At 41.0% G+C, this 20,658-nt stretch overlaps 1 protein-coding gene across 1 annotated transcript in view; it reads left to right on the forward strand.

Moving 5' to 3' along the window:
• Positions 1 to 20,658, forward strand: part of lrrc7 (leucine rich repeat containing 7) — a 137,710-nt gene that overhangs the window by 8,435 nt on the left and 108,617 nt on the right. Inside the window, exon 2 of the mRNA XM_079575640.1 lies at positions 14,095 to 14,370. The gene's annotated coding sequence lies outside the window, so the exon portion shown is untranslated. The remainder of the gene's footprint in view (positions 1 to 14,094; positions 14,371 to 20,658) is intronic.

Consider the following 20,658-nt stretch of genomic DNA (forward strand, 5'->3'; position numbering starts at 1 on the left):
TGATCTGTCTATCCTTTAATAACCTCCATTGAGTTTATGTTAATTCAAAACAAGTTTGTTTCATGATGAATAATCTACGATCTTCTTCTTTTAAATCTCTCCTTTTGAGGCATATTTTCCGGCGATGAAAGAATCCATTCCTCACTAACACCAGCAGTGCCCAGTCCATAATTAATAACGTATGGACTACACGGGACAGATATGGGATCTGCGCTGCTCTGGGATGGCGGGGTTGTCATGGTAACACCGTGTTGCGGATGCGGTCGTCACGCTGCCCACTCACTCACAGTTATTCACTTACACATCACTGTATCATACTGCTTCGACAGTGGAGATGGCATTTAGATATGAGCACAAGGACAAGCGGCGTGCCGGAGCCAAGGCTCTTTCATCGGGAGTAAACATGATCTCTCCACTGGAAAAGAGACTTTGGAAAATGGATCAAGTGCAAAATTGTAGCATTGGCGTTTTTTGTTGTATCTCAAATGAAGAAAAATGAAATACCGCAAATTCCTAAGAAAAGAAAAGAGGCATTTACCCAATTTGAGTCAATCCAGGTAGCCTGATGGATAGAAGAGATACCAATTGGTTCATTCAGTTATTATTTGTATGAATTTATCCTATTTATTTTGATCAGAATGGTTACAGGAAGGATTGTAACTGGAATAACAAAATTAGACCAAGTTGCCAAGCAAATGCTAATTAGCACAGAGGCTCATGCTAAGTGTGACATCACACACAATAACGAGCTTCTTCCGGGTCCTGTTGAGAAGTTCATGTCCATGACAACACAGTAAAAAACTTCTCCTGCTGATAAAACAGCAGATAAAGACCAAACCTGCTTTACACCTAATTAGAAAAATGTACTGTAGCTCACCATTTCTCCCGGCAAAATTAAGTTTTTGAAACACGCGTTCATTGTGCAGGCTACGGAAAAAATACTTTGATAATTAATGTCAGAAAAGACTTACCAAAGAAGGTCCAGAGTAAATGTAATATTGTGATCAGGTGTTTAAAAAGAGCCTTGTAGTCGGCTCTATATCAGGTTAAAATCAGCTAAATCCTGTTATAGTGACCAGGGCTAAAGTTCAGTTGGACCTGGAAATAGAGAGATGACATACTCACTTAACAAATACATTGAAACTACTTACTTTATTTTTAATATACGTATTACTCATTTCTTGTTATGGCCATTTTGTGGCTGTTCAATAAGATTTGGCGGTGTGACCCAGCTGTAGCCTCAGCTGGCGGTTCATTTGAGGTTAGTTAAGCTGGTGAACCACGGTCCACTTAGTTCATTTGAGAGCGAAGGCCGTCAAAGATCTCTGCTGTGATCAGCAGTGAAATACTAACCGGAAATCTGTTAGCCTTGTGCTCTGTGTCCTCCGGTCTACTTGGTCAAGTTTATTAGTCTTTTTAAAACATGTTTTCATGAACGTTTGGTAAATGTCTGACTGTCAAAATTTACTTACAAAGTGTGTAATAGATATTTAGTGTTTATTTGTGTATATATACAGTTTGAGATGTGCTGGCAGGAAGGAGAACACTATACGTAGACCCAATTTGGATGCCAAGTGTAAACAATACTGCACAAAAATCACAGCACGTCCTGTCTTTTCTGTAATATCAAATATCATCATTGCCCAACCACCACCATTGAAAAATCACTTACAAATCCTGGTTATTTCGCTGTATACATTTACTTTAAATATAGTTTTGAGTTTTGGCAGAACTGTCTGCTCACTGACATTCTGAACAAACCTGCACATGAGTCACACAGATGTGCAGCAAAAGTCTGTTCTTTAATGTCTGAATACAGCACTTTCCAAAACTCGATGAATCTGTGTCTTTACTTGAGAGCGTGCATGTATCTCCTCTTCTCAGTAGCACAGTTAAAGGCTGAAACAGAAGTAGGTTGGAGCAGTGCATTGTGGGAAGTCAAGACACCCTCTGGGCCTTGCTGCAGACTCCCCTCACTTTCGGACTGCTCCTTTCATTATGGCAATATTTAAGACAAGTAAAACCTGTGTGTTTATGTCAAATCTGTCAAACTCCTGTATGTAGAGGCAGGTTCAGTCCCTGACATGCACAGGCCTTATCCCAGCTCTGATGTGCAGTCGCAGGTGCAGTATGTTTCTCATCCGGCCACAGTGTGGAGTCAGAGCCAACATTACCACTGCCTCTCCCCTCGCTCTCACTGCAGCGTACTGTAACATCCAGGCATCTGTCAAAGTTAGTAAGATGCCCTGGCACTTTACTGGAAATGTGCCTCTTCAATTTAATAAGGTGGGAAACACTTGTCTTCTTTGTGTAGAAATATTGTGATTCATGTGAGAATTAGAAGGGAGAAAGTCTGTCATTTCTCCAGAACATAGTGACTGGAATATATTTACGATTTGGCTTAAACTTTAACCAAGTTTTCCCTGGTTTGTTTTTTTGTTATTTCACTTTTTATTGGACATGGGGAGGATGTAATTTAAAAATGTGTTGTTTTTTTAAATTATATATAACACATAAAGCTACTTAACTGTAATGAACAAATGATAAACAGCATGGTGGCACAGCAGTTAGCACTTGTGCGTCACTGTAAGAAGGTCCCGGGTTGAATCCGGACGAGGCCTTTCTGTATGTGAAGTTTGCATGTGCTCTCCGTGTCTGTGGCACTTTCCTCCCGGTGCTCCTGGCTCATTGTACAGAAACATGTACAGTCGTTCAATATGGATGATGTGTGAGTGAGTGAATGGTGGTGGCTGGCGGGTTTGTTGGTGCAGAGGTGTGCAGGTGTTTACCGATACCAGCATTGGAAAAAGAGAACAAGTTTTGATGCCTGTTTGGTCCAAGGACAGCATTAAAGAAGTATATAGTATAGGGCTGCACAATATATCGCAAAAAATATCGTATCGCGATATTAGGTGATGCAATATCCGTATAGCAAGACGCCACAATATATCGCAACATCAAATACTAGACACATTTTTTGCAAACTCTGCCAAAAACCAACAATGCGTTGAACTTAGAAATGTGTAAAAGTTCAGTTTTAGTTAAAGATAAGATAAGATAATCCTTTATTGATCTCACAAAGGAGAAATTCACTTGTTACAGTCGGCGTTCAAGAAGATCACTCAGAGTTAATAAAGTGCAGCTGATACAGAGATTATTGCACATGTTACTTCACAGTCTTATTGCACAGTCTGACAGCAGTGGGGATGAAGGCTTTGCGGTAGCGCTCCGTCCTGCACTGAGGGTGTCTCAGTCTGCCACTGAGAGAGCTGCACAGCTCCTCTACAGTCCCGTGCAGTGGGTGGGAGGTGTTGTCCATGATGGAGGTGAGCTTGGCTAACACCCTCCTGTCACTCACCTCCTCCACAGAGTCCAGGGGCCAGCCCAAAGCAGTACGAAGTAACTTTTTTACCTTAATAAATCCTTTCCGTAGTCCCTCTGGGGGTAATACAAGTGTTAATGGGATGATTGGAGGGTCTTTCCTCTCACCCTGGTGTCTCTGGCCAGAAAACCACACTTGCAACTTCCCTGCACCGGGTTGGAGTCAATACACACTAATGGAATCACAAAGAAGAAGCTAACAGGCTAACGGGAAAAGCTAACTGCGTGCTAGCGCCACTTATATAGTATTTACAGCCACGTTTGAGTTAAAAAAATTATCTCCATTGTGTAATTGGATGTACAATATCCCTCTCTCCCTTTGACTTTTCTGTCAGCGTAGTATTTACTCTCATGGACAATTAATGAGTAAGAGTAAAATACAGTGACATGCTATGACAACTGCAGTGGCACTTATGGCCTCTAGGGGCATGAGTTACTTAGTACTGCTTTAAATATTTACTACTTTAGTTCAATTTTGGCCTTGCTTTGGTCCCGATGTAGTGTTTTGACACAATTTGCTAAAACGTAGTTACTTGTGATTTGCGTGGAACATATCATCTTGAAAAGGTTTAGCAAAATATCGCAATAATATCGTTAGCGCGATATTGCACAGCCATATCGCATATCGCAAGTTACTTCAATATCGTTCAGCCCTAATATAGTATATCTTTTATTATAGGCATCAAAATTGTTAAAGTTACGGTACCCAGCCCTAGCCGCACTTCTTTCAATCTGTCTCAGTGTAACCTTCCTTCATACAGAGGACTAATATATCTAATATATATAATTTCTACCATCTTCATGAATCAGTCATTTTGATCAATAAAGGCGTTCATTCATAAAGATGAAGGTCTCTTATTGTACACAATGAAATCATAACAAGACATTGTGTAATTGCAACATTTAATGCACAGCTAATGAACACTGTCCAACCTCACTGTGCCAATGAGCAAATCCCAGCAACAGTCTTGAAATATTGAAGTCTCCCTCTTGTTTACTTTACTTCAAAATTATTATTATTATTATTTATTGCGTTTAGTTTTTTGTACTACACTTTGCTGGGTGTCTCTCCCCTCTCTCCACTCTCTTTTACTGAGCTCTGTCCAGTAATTTAATGATCTGAATGCAATACTCACTGAACACAGTATGTTCCATTCAATGTTAAACAAAAATCAAGACTCAATCAACAAAATACAAACCACATCAGAACCAGGAATAGGCTAATATTGATCTTAATTTAGTGGATATTGCGTCAGCTGATACTACGCAAACTATACAGGAACCAAAAAAATGTTTGAAAACAATCGAGAAATATCGGAATCCCAATCAGTGGGTTGGAGCGCGCCCCTGTGCCTGACACTGACGGCGGAGTTGAATGGGGAAGTGTGTATAGTTTATTAATGAGCGCCACAAACAAACAGAGGAGTGAATTATTAAAGTGGCGCAGCCCGGAGCTCTCCCCCAGGACCCGGATTGTAATTCTGATCCATGTAGTGGGCACTCGCTCAGGGGACGCAGCCAAGGCCTCACTCTCACTCTGTCTCTCTACCTCGCTTCCTTCTCCTCCTCTGTTCCTCTGTCAGGGGCACATTCGTTTATCAGCCTGCCAACATCACTAATGCGCCGCCGAGACCAAACAATGGGGTTTATCATTTGCCACCGAAAACGCTCAAACACACTGTTATTAGCCGCTTTTATCCCGCGACACCGGAGGGAATTTCTCAACCTTGAATGCCATGCTTTGGAATTTGAGGGAGGGGCTTGGGTGTAATAATTGTCGCTGCATGGGGCAATGGAAGAAGGGGGCGGCGGCTGTCAAGGGTCCAACTTCAGATCCCGAGCCAGGATCTTTGTCCTGACGAGTGCCCCATAGCCCTGTGCGCACCTTATCAAGCTGATGAGGGAAACAAACCAGTCCAGCCGGCCATGCCACCTTGAGAAACCCCCGAGCGGAAGGATGAGCTGTGTGTGATTGAGTGGTTTGGGGGGAACAGTTGGAAGGGCCATTGCTTACCACCACCAATTATAGAGAGAGAATGAACAATGGACTCATTTGTGAAATGACTTTGAGCATCTGGAATAGCACTATAAGACCACCATGTTTTTGTGTCTCGTAGTTTCATTATCTTGGGGATTGCTGTGATTTTGTCCCTAACGTTTTAGCAATGTTTTGGGGATGTTCTGTGATGTGCGGTCAGGCACATGTTGTATAGACTTTATTTATTTGGGTAATTTGACTCCTCATGAAACCGCATGATGACTGACTGCACGCCACCGGTGGACATCAAGCAAAGAACAAACTTTTTTTTGGAGCTTTTAACTATGCTAGACTGTAAAGCATCTCTCTTGAAAAAGATAAGATTGATCTCACAAGGAGAAATTCACTTCTTACCTCAGCTCTCAAGAACAGTAGTAGTATTTTACTTCATTTATACAGGTTTGTAATTTCCAGCATTCCTGAGTATGTTTAAAAAGAAGGCAAGTCTAGCCCATTCCTGTGCGGAGTTATTCATTTTTAAATAACCAGAACGCTCTCTCCAGCCACTAGCAGGCAGCTTAAAGGGGCTAGATACAAGTTGGCCATTTTATACTCACTACTGCCACCACAGGCCATACGTGTAACTGCAGCCTCTATATTAAGCTCGTGCATGACGACAATTTGGACCCAAACCAACACCTTTTTGAGTGACAGTGCAGGATTTTAGAGGCAGTTGTGGTGAACAGGTCTGAGCTCATTCTACACATTAGGACACGGCTTGAACTTGTTGGGGGAGGAAAATACTTAATTTTAACATTTTTAAACTCTGTATAGTCCCTTTAAATAACAAAAGGAAAGAACTCCACACATGTCCAGCAGAGGGCACAGACATAGTGAGAGATCACGATAAACAACACATTATAATCACGTGGTTATGGACAGTCTGCCCCTGACCACCACGTGCTGAGTGAATGAATAATGAAACTTGTAAAGTGCAATACAAAGCTGAGGTTACAGTCCTGTCAGGCTCATTATTGTTGATTTATTGAAAAAAGTTTTCTCAATAGTATATTCCCAATCAAAACATTTTTTACTGGAGCCTTTGTTTATGGACCCCAGCAATACACTACAGATGTATTTTGGCCCCCAGCGAAATTCACTTGGAGACCCCTGCTCTAATCTGACTACTAATCGAATGCATTACTTTTTCCTGACTAGTCATCAAATTAAAGATATTATTCCAAGTCACTGTGAGTTACTTGTTGTTAGTTGTGGCAATACCACCAGTGTTGGGAACGTTACTTTAAAAAAGTAATTAGTTATAGTTACTCACTACTTGTTCCAAAAAGTAACTGAGTTAGTAACTGAATTACTCTATAATGAAAGTAACTCATTACCAGTGAAAGTAACTATTTGTATTACTGTTAAAAAAAAGTTTATTTAGTTGCTAAATATCAATGTTTTTTTTGTGCAGTCTTCACAAATCAATTGAATGAGTAGAACAGACAGGTGTTTGTATATAACTTTTGATATTTATTGCACGTCGACAAACAGCAAGATGTTTATACTGCACTTCAAGTATTATCTTTGTAAGAAAAGTAAACAGTTACACCATATAAAGTGCACTTAACGCTAGCAAATTAAATCAAACTCTCTCAACCTGAGACAACTGGTCAAGTAAACAACCTGTACTTCCAAGTGTTTTGTTCACAACAAAAGTAAACTTTTAAACAACAAAAAAGTGTGTTTAGCTCTGTAGTCTTATTCTTAATTAAATAAATTAAACTGTCAATCTCAGACAACTTAGACATTCTGTACTTCAAGTATTGTCTTCAAAAGTAAACAGTTAAATAGTATAAAGTGTGTTTGCAGTAACTGCAGCAAATTAAATAAATCAAACTCTCTCAACCTGAGACAACTGGTCAAGTAAACAACCTGTACTTCCAAGTGTTTTGTTCACAACAAAAGTAAACTTTTAAACAACAAAAAAGTGTGTTTAGCTCTGTAGTCTTATTCTTAATTAAATAAATTAAACTCTCAATCTCAGACAACTTAGACATTCTGTACTTCAAGTATTGTCTTCAAAAGTAAACAGTTAAATAGTATAAAGTGTGTTTGCAGTAACTGCAGCAAATTAAATAAATCAAACTCTAACAACCAGAGATAAATAGTCTGGAAGACATAGGCTGCTGTATTTCTTTATCTTCATTAAAAAAAGTAAACAGTTTAACAAGATGGAGTGCTTTTAAAGATTGAACTTTAGCTCCTAGATATGTATCTACCCATCCAAAAAAACACTCTCTAACACTCAAATCTAAAACACTCTATTCATGTGTCCGTCGTGTATCCGACTAAGAAATGTAGCCTACCCTTCAAACCACTGATTGTATCTAAGAAGCAGCAGCATTTCAAACCTCTTGTCTGTCAGCCTGTTTCTCTTTGGGGTGAAGACCAGCTTCCCCAGGCTAAATAGTCTCTCCACTGGGGCACTAGATGGAGTGGATGCATTGTATTTCAGTGAAATGTTCTTTATTACTGGGAATCTGTTAAGACTGTCCATCCCTTGTGCTCCTGATTTTAAATAGTCAGCGACTTGGCTTTCCACAGAAGTAGAGGTGTCTTCCTCCTCCTCAAATGAAAAGAATTCATCCTGTAGGGCTGAGTCGGTGCTGAGGCTGGGCGTTGTTGTGTTGGTACCTGTTGGCTGGTCTTCATCTTGGGCACTTTTCCGGCACTCTGCCAGCAGACTTGCCTTGGCGCTGTCCTTTCTTTCCTGTGTCCGCAGCCAACGTAGTTTAAATCTGGGCAGTGTCACCGCAGCCAAGATGGCAATCTCACTTTCCAGCACCTCTTTAAATCTGGTTTTGATTGCCTGAAATGAGACACACCCACACATACAGCATTACACATTACTTTATGAGCTAAGAGATATACATTTAATTTTACTTTGATTTCATAATTCATAATTCAATTAATCCATATTTAATGTATTCAATGTATTTGAAGAAATACTGGCTCTTACCTTGACAACAGCCTCTGGAAGGTCACCAAGGATTTGGAGGCCAGTCTTCAAATTCAGGGTCTTGGAGATCAATGTCTCCAGTGTGGGTAGGAGGGTGCCATAGAAACAATTGTCTTCACCCTGAAGAATGTCAAGGGCTACTGTTAGTGGCTTCAACACTGTGCAGTATTCTCTGAGGAACTGATACTCCCGATCTGTGATAGCCTTCAATCCAAAATTGTAAAAAATGGTGTTCAGCTCGGCAATTGGGAATTCACAGACACGAGCAACGGCATCATGAAAGGAGTTCCATCTGGTTGTACATGGGACGAGGAGCTTCCTTTCAAGGACTTCATCCACCATCTCTGCAGCCACTGTGGAACGGCTAGCCTTGTTCCACAAAGCTGTGCATTTGGAGATGGCACTTCTGTACACAACTTTTATGCCTGGCTTTGAAATTAGCCACTTGTCCACATCAGAGCATGAAATAAGGTTCGCTGTGTGTGATGCACATCTGTGGTGTGGTGGCAAAGTCACAACATCCTCTTCCACATTCATGTCTTGTAAGGCATCATGAAGGTCGACAAAAGTCACATCATCATCCTCCTCCTCCTCCCCAGAGTCATCATCCTGAACGGGCTGGTAAACTTTAAAGGCTTTCACAAAATTCGAACCATTGTCTGTGACAGTAGCTGTGATTTTGTTAGAAATACTAAAGGATGAGTGGATATTATACAGTTCTGTAGCAATGCTGTCATATGTATGACGGCCCTTAAAACGTCTGCAGGCCAAGGCAGCTTTCTTTCGCTCTAGGCTGTGTGGATCTAACCAGTGAGCAGTCACGCCGAGGTAACTGCGGTTGTGCGCAGTCCAAATGTCTGCAGTTGTAGACAAAAAGCCCAACTCTTCAAAACTCTTTTTAAGCTCCGTGTTCATTTTGGCGTACTCGGCATCTAGGTATTTAGCAAACGTCTTTGCGCATGGTGCACAGGCCCCTGCTTTCGTAGGTATTTTAGCAATAATGGCTCGGAATGAATCATCCTCCACCGTCGATAATGGCAACATTCTTCCAACAACATACCTGCCTATCATTCGGTTAACTTCAGCCTGTGTCATAGGCTTTTGTTGTGAGGCAGAAAGTTCTAGCTTTTGCTGCTTGGGGGACTTTGCTCCGAGTCCTTCTTCTTTGCTAGTGGATGGCGTGCTATCATCTGAGGTACTGGTGTTTTTGGCCACTAACTTTGTAGATGCGTGTGTCGTTGTGAGATGCTTCATTAAATTTGAGTTACTTACAACGGATGTCGAAAGACTTTTCACCCCTGGACATAATGTACACGTTACATGTACGTTCTTGCCTTTGCTCGCAATAAACTTGAAGTAGTGCTTATATCGCCACCTTGAAAATGCCAAGTTTTCATCAGATTTATCCTTCTCCTCCTGACTCGCCATCTCTGCTGCTCCATCGATTCTCGGTTTAGCTGTTGTGTGTGTGTGGCGCCACTGGCGCGTGTGGAATGACTGAGACATGACTCCGCCTCCTCAATAGCTAGCTGTGAGCCAGGGGTGCGTTCAGGGGTGCGTTCGGATTACACAGTTTATTCAATCAATATAGTAACGCACCGCATTTTACGTCCAGTAACGATAACGGCGTTGTAACAACGGGGAGAGTAATGAATTAGATTACTCCGTTACTGAAAAAATAACGGCGTTACGTAACGCCATTACTTTAAACGGCGTTATTCCAAACACTGAATACCACCTATGCTATGCCCAATCCCGTCAGACCTTGGAAGCTAAGCAGGGAAGGGCCTGGTCGTTACTTGGATGGGAGACCGTTTGGTAACACCAGGAAGCCTCGCGAATGTAATGCGTGAGTGGTTGGTGGTGGTCGGAGGGGCCGATGGAGCAGACTGGTTGCCTCGCTTCCGTCAGTCTACCCCAGGGCAGCTGTGGCTACAATAGTAGCTTACCACCACCAAGTATGGCGTGTATGAATAATGCAATGTAAAGCGTCTTTGAGTGTCCAGAAAAGCGCTATATAAAACCGATGCATTATTACTATTCTGTCATTTTCCTTAGTAAAACCATATATCTATATATCTTTTTTCTCTCACCTGGTGAAGTAACGTAATGTATGCGACAGGTCACATCATGACCTAAACATAGACAGCAATAGGAGGAGAGAGATGGAAATATGTCACTATGCTATTCTGAATCTATGGCAGTACTGTTGACATTGCTGTTAAAATGCACTTCCAATAACGCGAGTATTGGCAAAACCGGTTTCCATTTGCATCAAAATACAAATGATGTCAGCAACTGATTTATGTAACTAATAAAGTAACTTGTAATCTAACTTAGTTACTTTTAAAATCAAGTAATCAGTAAAGGAGTTATCAGAAATCAGTAATTATTAAAGCAGTAAGTAACTCTTGCCCCCAGAGGCCATAAGTGCAACTGCACGTGTCGTAGCAAGAGAGTAAATACTACGCTGACAGGAAAGGCGAAGGGAGAGAGGGATATTGTACATCCAATTACACAATTTAAATATTTTATTTCACTCAAACTTGGCTGTAAATGTTTACATTGGCACTAACACACAGTTAGCTTTTTCTTCGTGATTCTATTAGTATGTATTGGGGCATCCGACTTGTAGGCAGTCAAGTTGCAAATCATCCCATTAACACTTGTATGACCCCCCAGAGGGACTACGAAAAGGATTTATTAAGGTGAACAAGTTACTTAGTATTGCTTTAAGTAATCTGTGGCAACACTGCATAAACCACCACTCAACCAGTTCTGAGCAGTTCGGCATTCAAGATTTGCTAGCATGCTTTTTGCTTAAGATGAGACCATGTATTTTCTGTGTTTCTGTTAATCATTCCCAATGTTGCCTGTAAAGGGGCCAACACAATCTGCAATTATAAACGTTCTTTTCCATTATTTTATGTTAGAAATGGTAAAATATCACAGCTGAGGTACCCAGTAATGCGTTATATGTTCAAGACACATTTATGCCTAAAACGTGCACTTTAAAGTGGTAGAAAATGCAAAATACAATAGTTAAGAGGTGATTAAGTTTAAAATAATAAAGCACAACACTGCTCCTGTTATGTAATATACACCGCTCCAAAAATAGTCATTCATTCAGGCCTTATACATGTGTTCATTTCTTTATGTGTCTCTTATAAAGAGACCATTCTAACCAGTGCCTCTCAGAAGGAGCGGGGATGGCGCCTGTAGCACTTTGGTGTCCTACTCACATGTCCCCCCCCCCCCCCCTCTCTCTCTCTCTCCTTGTATCATACATGTGCAGCACCATCTCACGAACCATGGGAGACATGAGCAGAATACTAAAGCTACAGAGATACTGCAGTTATGTCACCGCTTCATCGGAGGCTCACTGAGGTATTCAGGAAGCGACGTGGGCCAATTTGAACTGACCCCTACTTAATATTTATATTCTGATGTCTTCACAATCCAGATTATTTATCAAATGTATTATGTCGCCCTGGCTTGCAGCAGCTTTTCCCAGTCGCAGCGGCCTAATGAAATGAGCCAGCCTGTAAAAACCCAGAGAAAATTGAAATGGGAATGACTGCACAGCGGGAGCGCACAGTGGGAACCCCCAGGAATATCCAAAAGAAAGCAACTGTGTGTTTGCAAATGAACTCCCAGTACAATTGTTAAAAATAACATCAGTTCTTCCACTCGTCCCTGCATTTTTGACTTAAGTTGATTTAACTCGTGTGATCCCTCGCTCGGGGATTACGGATGCTTGTGTGATCCGTCGCTTGTTGTTTGTCTAAAATTCGGTTCACATTTTTCCCAAGTGCACATTTTTATTTAGCTGGATTTGTCACACTTAGACTTTTTTAAGACTGTATGCACTACGGATTCTTTATTCACCTCACAGCAAGCTCAGTGCTACTAAAGATTTCATGATTTAGCCCTAGGAAAAGCTTGGTAGCCCTGGTTTTAGATCTAGTGGCACAGTGAAGGTCAATATCTTCTTAGCTGGCACTCGATGTGAAAGTTTGACCACCACCTTACTAGAAGATTTTGTTTTAATTGTGCTCACATTTCACGTTTCCCCACATTGTATTGCTCATTTACTCGTGGATCTTTCCAACAATGCCCCCGCCGGTTACTCTCTGGCCTCCTCGCTTCCGTGTCCTCTCGGTGATCGCGGGACAGTGTTGTGTGTGAAGCTTCGTCCCAGAAACCACAGACCTCTGGGACTTGTGCTCTACTTTCTCTCTCTTTTATTAATTCACCCACCGCTCTCTCGCTCGCTCCGTTTGCTCCGGAACCGAACGAAGAGGAGGAGAGGCAGGCAGGAAGCAGGGAAGAAAGGAAGAAAGGAAGAAAGGAAGGAACGATGGAGGGAAGACACTGGGTTTGCATAGACAGGGTTTCCATGAAGATGCTGTGGGGAATATAACATCTAAGTCTCATGAATAAATAGGGCTGGGTACCGTAATGGGACTTGATTTACTGTAGTGGTACCTGAACTATACTTTTTTCAATACCTATACTACATTATTCCACTATTCCTTCATTTATTCCATCTACATTGTAAACGCAACACTTGTGAAAGAAAAACAGTCCATGTGTGATCGCTTTTGTGTGTCAAAATGTGTTCTCCTCCAGTGCGAACCAGGAAGTCAGAGGCTGTATTAGCACAGTGTTAGCTTGGCGGTCCGCCCTGTTCACGTCTCAGCTCTGTATTACTATGAACTCAAGTGAACAATGGGGCTGTGGAGGAGGGTCTGTGAGAGCTCGAAACAGACAACAGCTGAGAGATTTTACTCAACTGCCTCCGACTTTTACAGCTTGATTTAGGTACACAACCCTATGAATCTATATTTCAGAGAAAAGTCAATCTTAACTGTTCGGTCTCCAGCGATATTTAGTAATGGTGTGATGTAGAACTCCATCGTTGAGTCTTCGCCCTGGTGTCAAAAGTAAAAATCCCATTCAGAATACACTAAATAAAAAAATAATTAAGAGTTTCAAAAAACAATGCATTTAGAAGCCATTCAGCTGTGTGTAATTCATGGACATGAAACACACAATTTTAAATTGAAAATGTATCTAAGACTTTAAAAAAATTAAACATTATAAAAACGTTTTAATGCTGATGGGCTCCTATTGTGCATTTAAACTCTAAATGAAAACACTTTCCACAAGAGTGGAAAGAGAGTGGTGCGCACTGAATGGGTGCTGCTGCCGGATGCTCTCTCATCGAATGCAATTTCTCCATCTGTGAGATCAATAAAGTATCATCTTATCTTATCTTATCTTATTTTTTTCAAAAGTCTATGGAGATTCTGAATGGGATTTTCACTTCCAGCATCAGGCGGAGCTTTGACTGTTGAGCTCTATTTGCGTGAGAGATGGCTAATAAACAATGATGTCAAAGTGTAGTCGTAAAGTCTAGTTGTGCTGTGCATATAGCCCATCTATAGCCCAATGTATAAATATAAATATACACATTTGACCCTTTACAGGGCTCTTTTTATTTAGCCTCTGTTACACTGCCCCCACTGCCAGCTGAAGGCACCCGACCAGCCATTGTTCATTTAAGTGAATACAAGAATAAGAACAGGGCCCAACGAGCAACTCGAGGGCCCCAAGTGTTTTCGCTTCAAATTTCGAGTACATTTTCTTAAATTTGAACAATTTTAAAAACTCCTGCATCCTAACAAGAGATGTTTTTATTCCTTCACAGATGCCCTTTATGAAAACAAACCTCCATCGAACACAAGAGAATCCCCAAACCAAACTCAGCCGCCAATTCCCAGTCAAAGATGTCCGCCAGAGTTTAGTTCCCTTAAGGCCTCGCAGGGCCCAGTGGGCGGAGTCACACCGAGGCGGAGATGAACCTGACCAATCACAGGCCGTCACCTGGGGATAACGGCTCCTCCAACCACTGATCTCCAGGGTGACACTCAGCCAGACACGCCGTCAAAAAGTCAGCTGCAAATCCTATTGGTCAACAGAACAGGTAAGACACTCCCTCTCAGTCGTCCAGGTGTCGCAGTTTTCACATAGAGACTCGCAGTTATCTTCCCTCATCCGTTTTGGTAGAGCTCATCAATTCTCTTTGCCTATTTTGTGACTGATGCTCAGTGCTTGGTGTGGATTTGGGTGTAGGTAGTGTTATCGATGTCAGTTGTTCTCTGTGGAAACATTGTGGAACCAGTGGCACGCCAACGTTCACTTCTGATGTTGTGAGTCAGTTTTAATCACCTCTTAGTTATCAGACAAACATTCAGCTGTTGTTGAAACCTTGTTGCCAAGTTTAAACCTGGCTTATTACTGATTTAGATCTATTACGTATAATAGATGCTCTTATATATTTTTCCCGATCTTGCTATTATCAGACGATGCACTGGCCTTGTTCTTCATTGCTCATTGATAATAATTGATATTATTTTTCAGCTCATCATTGGTTGTGAAACTGGTCTTTTTAATCTTTGTTCCTGATTGATCACAAAAAAAAATTTTTTTTATGGCTGGGCACTGTTAGCGATACTTGGTTTTCGATACCGGTACCTAAACGATACTTTTCCCGATAGCTCTCTTAAAATATTTGTCATCTATAACCAGAAAAACAATAATGTGTGGAAGGTCTGCCTATTTACAATATCGGGTTAATCTCCAATGTCAAGAAATATGTGCAAAATAGGGAATAATTTCGGGGGGAAATTGGGAAAATATTAGTGTTGAAAAAGAAGTAAAAATGAGGGGCAAAAATAAGAAAAACAATTGTAGAAGAAAATGTGGCAAACATTGGGTACATTTAAAGGGGCTAGATGCAAGTCATTTTATGCACACTGCTGCCACCTCAGGTCTTTCGTGTAACTGCAGCTCCTGTATTAAAGGAATAGGCCACCGTTTTTACATACTAAGATATGTTCTTACCTGAGCTGTGATGAGTTCTTTAGGACCTGTCTGATCTTCCCCCGTGCCTTCAGTCACGTAAACACAGCGCAGACGGCGTTAGCATTTAGCCTCTCCCTCTCTCCTCTATAGCTCCAAAACAGGTCAAGATAGACGTTTTCCCCATTTAAATATGGTTACGTGAAGTGTTCCACTACAAAGTATAATTACACAAAATTAAACAATGTGGATTTTCTAAGCGGATAAAAGGGGGAACTATAATTTAAGGCGTAATAATACCAGGAGTAGTTTGGCATCCGCACAGTAAAGTGAAGATTACTGCGCAGTAAAGTGAAGATTACTGCTCGGAATCGAACTACTCCTGGTATTATTACGCCTTACAATATAGTCCCCCCTTTTATCCGCTTAGAAAATCCACATTGTTTAATTTTGTGTAATTATATTTGTAGTGTAACACTTCATGTAACCATATTTAAATACATACAGTGTCTCAGTATGTAAAAACGGTGGCCTGTTCCTTTAAGCTTGTGCATGACGGCACTTCGGACCCAAAGTAACACCTTTTTGAGTGACAGTGCAGGATTTTAGAGGCAGTTGTGGTGAACAGGTCTGGGCTCATTCTACATATTAGGACATTGTTGGAACATGTAGGGGATGAAAATACTTAGTTTTAACATTTTTAAACTCTGTATAGTCCCTTAAATAAATAAATAAATAAATAATAATAATAATAATAATAATAATAATAATAATAATAATAATAATAATAATATAGGGGGGGGAAATACAAAACCAACAGCATCAAAACTTGGATTAAAAATATACGTTTTTTTTTCTGTACCTGCTTTGGACACTTTATTTTTTTAACAGTAGAACTTAAACTTTTTTTTCCCAATACCACACTGGTATCGTTTAATGGTGCTCAGCTCTATTAATTTGAGTTATTTCAAACATAGCAACTGCCCTCTGCAGTGCTTGATTTCTCAGTGTTGTTGGTTCACGTCAGGTCCAAGTCTTCTTCCCGGTTGTACAATGAAGGAATGTGAGGACATCATTTTGTGTGCATTGGGACATATGGCGCTGTAGTACAAGTTTCAGTCCTCTGAGTGGGAGACTGTGTGTGGGAGCCCATAGAGGAGTCAAACGCTTCATTATTTTCTCTGCGCCGCTATCTGTGTGCTGTCGCCATGGAAACAGTAATGCAGTTCCTCCAGTCAAGGTTAGGAGGGCGCTGTTCCACCAGAGACACATATCTATCAGGTGGTTTAGGAGCAAATTGTTTGTGGGTTTTTTTTTCGTATTGGTGGCCGTGTATCATGCCTTTGAGACTTATTGAATCAGTAAGTATTCAGCATGATTAAACCTGCTCAGCATTAGTCCTATGATTCTCTGGGTCTTAAAACGCACATTAACATTCAGAATATGTATAATGGAGGAATTATCATAAGAATGTATATCTCAACTGCTGTGTGGAACAATTTAGGCTGCTCAAGTAACTGCAGTGACTGTCACATGCTGTCGTGAATCATTTCATCTCGACTTTAATTTCTTACGGAGGCGGGTGTCCAAACAATGCCAACAGGAAACAGGAAGTGCGTGCAAATTGGCTGACTTTAAATGAGCGCCGTTTTGTGAATGGGTCTTAAAATGGCAGGCTCATCTTTGTATGAGTCACTGCAGGGGGAAATCCGGAGCAGAAAACCCTCCCTCGTCCCACACTGCTCCAAACCACTCGGCGTTACATAGTGACACAGTCCCTAATAGTGGATACACTAACAGAGCTCGTGGACAAAATATGCGCTTATCTGCTGCAGGACACATGTGGCTTTATAATGGGAGGCTCGTGAAACAATAGACTTTACACAAATTTAAGCTGCAATTATTTTGGCGCATGAGTAACAAATGAGAGGAAATAGGAAAATGATTGGTACTTTGTGTTTGGAAGCAGTAATACCGGAGGTAGAGTCGCTCTCTAATGAGAAAGTGGACGGGTTAGTACTCATTGCTGTTTTGTCAAAAGGGAGGACACTACACACAGCAACATGTCATATTATTTATCAGCCGAGTATGACTATGTGGAACAGCCTGCCCCTCAGTCTGAGTGTTCTCACTGACCTGTCCCTTTTTAATGAGGTAGGAGTGCTTTCAGTTGATAGAGGCCAATAACGGTCAAGAATTCAGTCCGAACAGCAGAGGGCAGCACTACAGTTTTAAGCTCTTGAGCCAAATACTGTCACACAGATATATGACTTTTAATAAATAGTTATTTATAATTACAAATAAGATTAATTTGAGGTAGCTCAATCGATCCATTTTCAGTGTGTACTTGCACACTTATTTATTTATTTTTAAAAAGGTTAAAAATATATAATATAGTGCAATATATCGATTATCGCAGTATTAGCGTATCAGAAGATTATCGTTATGGTAAGCCATGTACCGTGTATCGCATCGAATCGTGAGGTACCAGAGGTTCCCACCCTTAGATTAAAGACTTATCTGTTCTGGCTTTTAACACGAGGGGCCCGATCTTGCATTTATAAATGCGCGGACAGCTTGCGCTCTGTGCAATCTTCAGCTTCATACCTGGTGCAATAAGACGGCTGGACAGACACCCATGGCCATATATGCACAGTAGTGGCCCTGCATGCTTTTCCTCCTACAGACTGTACTGGACAGACTGGAAGATTTTCCGCTACGTGCTGGTGTTTTGATCACGTTTCTGCGGCGTGGAGTTTGCCCCACTCTCTCTCTCTCTCTCTCTCTCTCTCTCTCTCTCTCTCTCTCTCTCTCTCTCTCTCTCTCTCTCTCAGGACATGGACAGTGTTTAAAGAGGGGGTATTGTCCTTTTTTCAATCACATAGCACCAGTCTATATCACACTACAATGATGACAAACCTTCTGTTGGTCTGTAAATGCAGTAAATTAGAATAACTGCCTTGTATAAAATGTCTCTCTCAAATGGCTGTAGTGAATGTCTTGAAATAGGCCTCTGTCTCTTTAAGAACCCCCTGATCCTTTCGGACACGCCCCCTCCACACGCTGTCTGTGGCATCAGTGGGGAGGCGGTTCTGCTGAGGAGCAGTGGTTGGTTACTCGGCTGGTGACGAAAGCTCAGGGGCGTCTCCAGGAGGTGGGGGCGTTCCTAGGAGGACTCAGGCAAACCTATCCCTAAAATGGCCGCCATCAGAGTTTTTACAGATTACTCAAAAATACGTGAATGTGCCAAGGCAACACTTCAGGCATGTTTTTAATGAGGGAATGACATAATAACATGATGTAAAGCTTGAAAAAGTCGATTTTGCATAATACCCCCCTTTTAACTCACAGTAGGAGAGATTGTTTGTAGTTGTCCTGCAAAAGCTTAATAGCACTTTGACAATGGATGCATTTAGTTAGTATTCAGGGTTTAAGTTAGTACTTTTTAGCTCTTAATGAAAGTTTTGAGCGCAGCTGATGGTTCCTTCAAGACAGAAAGTATCAATACCTGCTCAAACGAAAATCTATCTTCGATACCACTTTTCGTATCGATAGGAATACATTTTACAATTTTACAATACAAGTGCTTGTTGTAGTCTCCTTGTAGTTTGCCCTCTGGATACCGTTGTGTGTGCGCAAGATAGCAACTCGTCTTGAGCAAGGCTGTTGTTGCGCCAGGCGGAAGATTGCGCCCTATGACTTTCTGTATAATGTCTGGGTGATTGTAATTTTGTGCGTTTAATGTGTTTTGTTTTACTTTCTGTAAAACACTTTGGTCTTCTTTGGGGTCACTGGAAAGGGCTATATACTGTAAATATACTTTGATTGATTCCCAAAGCTGTGTAGTTTTCCTTCTACGCATATGTTCCATCCAGGTACTAACCAGGCCCAACTCTGCCTAGCTTCAGAGATCAGATGGGACCACCGCTCACAAAGCGGTATGGGACCAAATTATCATTATAGACCATTCTTAATTATTTTGTTTGGCAAATCAGCGGTTAGAAACTCTACCCACCACTACAAAGTTGCTTAGTTTAGTTTAGTTTTTGTTTATTAGTTTATTTCAACAGGGACAATATGCAGAAAACATGAATTAAAGATACTTTGCACCAGATTGAGCTTGAGCTAGTTTCCATCTGCAGTCCCTGAGCAGGTGAGTTACAAAATACTACTCAAATACAACAAATACATTCATTCATTCATTCATTCATTCATTCATTCATTCATTCATTCATTCATTCATTCAACCGTTCACCCGTAACAGCCATCAGTCCACATAGAATCATGCTAAAATGACTACAATAAAACATCACTAAAGGTCATATTTACATTTACAGTTATCAGTGCTGACACGACTGGTTCTCATTGTATTATGATTATTATTATTGTTATTATTTGATTTGTCCATTCATTTGAGTTCCCATTTTAATTTATATTTAAATAGGCACAGTTCCAAGCAGCAGATTGTCAAACAAAAGTGACATGACTGAGAATGGTCTATACAAACTGTTAGCACAGGTCGCTATACCCACTTATTCTGGTATATAGGAAGTGGTTCAAATTGACAGTAATACAATGATAACAACCTAAACGGCATAATTTGGGCCCTTTGAGATAGCCCACGGAGACGTTAGAGGACAGGCACATAGGTAGTGTATAGAACATTTCAATATTAACCATACATCAACTCTAATTCACTGAGAAAGTTTAATAAATCTCTACACACTTGCCACATTTGTCACAATTTGTCCCCTGTAAACGTTATCACACAGCACACCGGCATCCATGTGTCTTCATTATATCTCCACTCATCCTCCTCAGGTATCTCTCCATCCTCCATGACGACAGACACGGTCGCTGTGGCAACAGGGAGCCCACGAAACACGAAGGATGAGAATGATGGAGAGAAAGAGTTAGGGAAGTTGGAGTTATGGAGATCTTCATACAACGTGGTTCTCTCCGGATTTAATTGCATTCTGATGAATCGGTTTAAGTCTGGCTGTGCTAGACCATCAAAGGTGCTCGCTATTTTTTCCGAAGAGATTTGTACTTTACATCCATAAAATGAAACTAGCGTGCGGAATACAATATTATGTGCACCACATGTGAGGTTTCGGAATAAATTGTGGGAGTTTAATTAGACAATGAGTGTTTTAGCTGTTAGCTTATCACATGATGAGGTGAGCAGGTGTGTGTGCCCTTAGTTGTCAATTTTCTTTAAGTTTGCAACTACGCACAGTTTTCAGTCTTTGCCACAGGTTAGAAGGCAACGTGTAGATCATGGCAGTGAGTCTCGCTGCCATGTTTGTTTGTTTATCAGTGTTTGGCTGTGTGTAGTGGATCCTGTAAAGTAGCAGCACATGACCTGGAATGTTCCACAATGTAGCTTTAAGTTATGAATGATAAAATA

This window comes from Gobius niger (assembly GCF_951799975.1).
Source record: "Gobius niger genome assembly, chromosome: 17".
Lineage (NCBI taxonomy): Eukaryota > Metazoa > Chordata > Actinopteri > Gobiiformes > Gobiidae > Gobius > Gobius niger.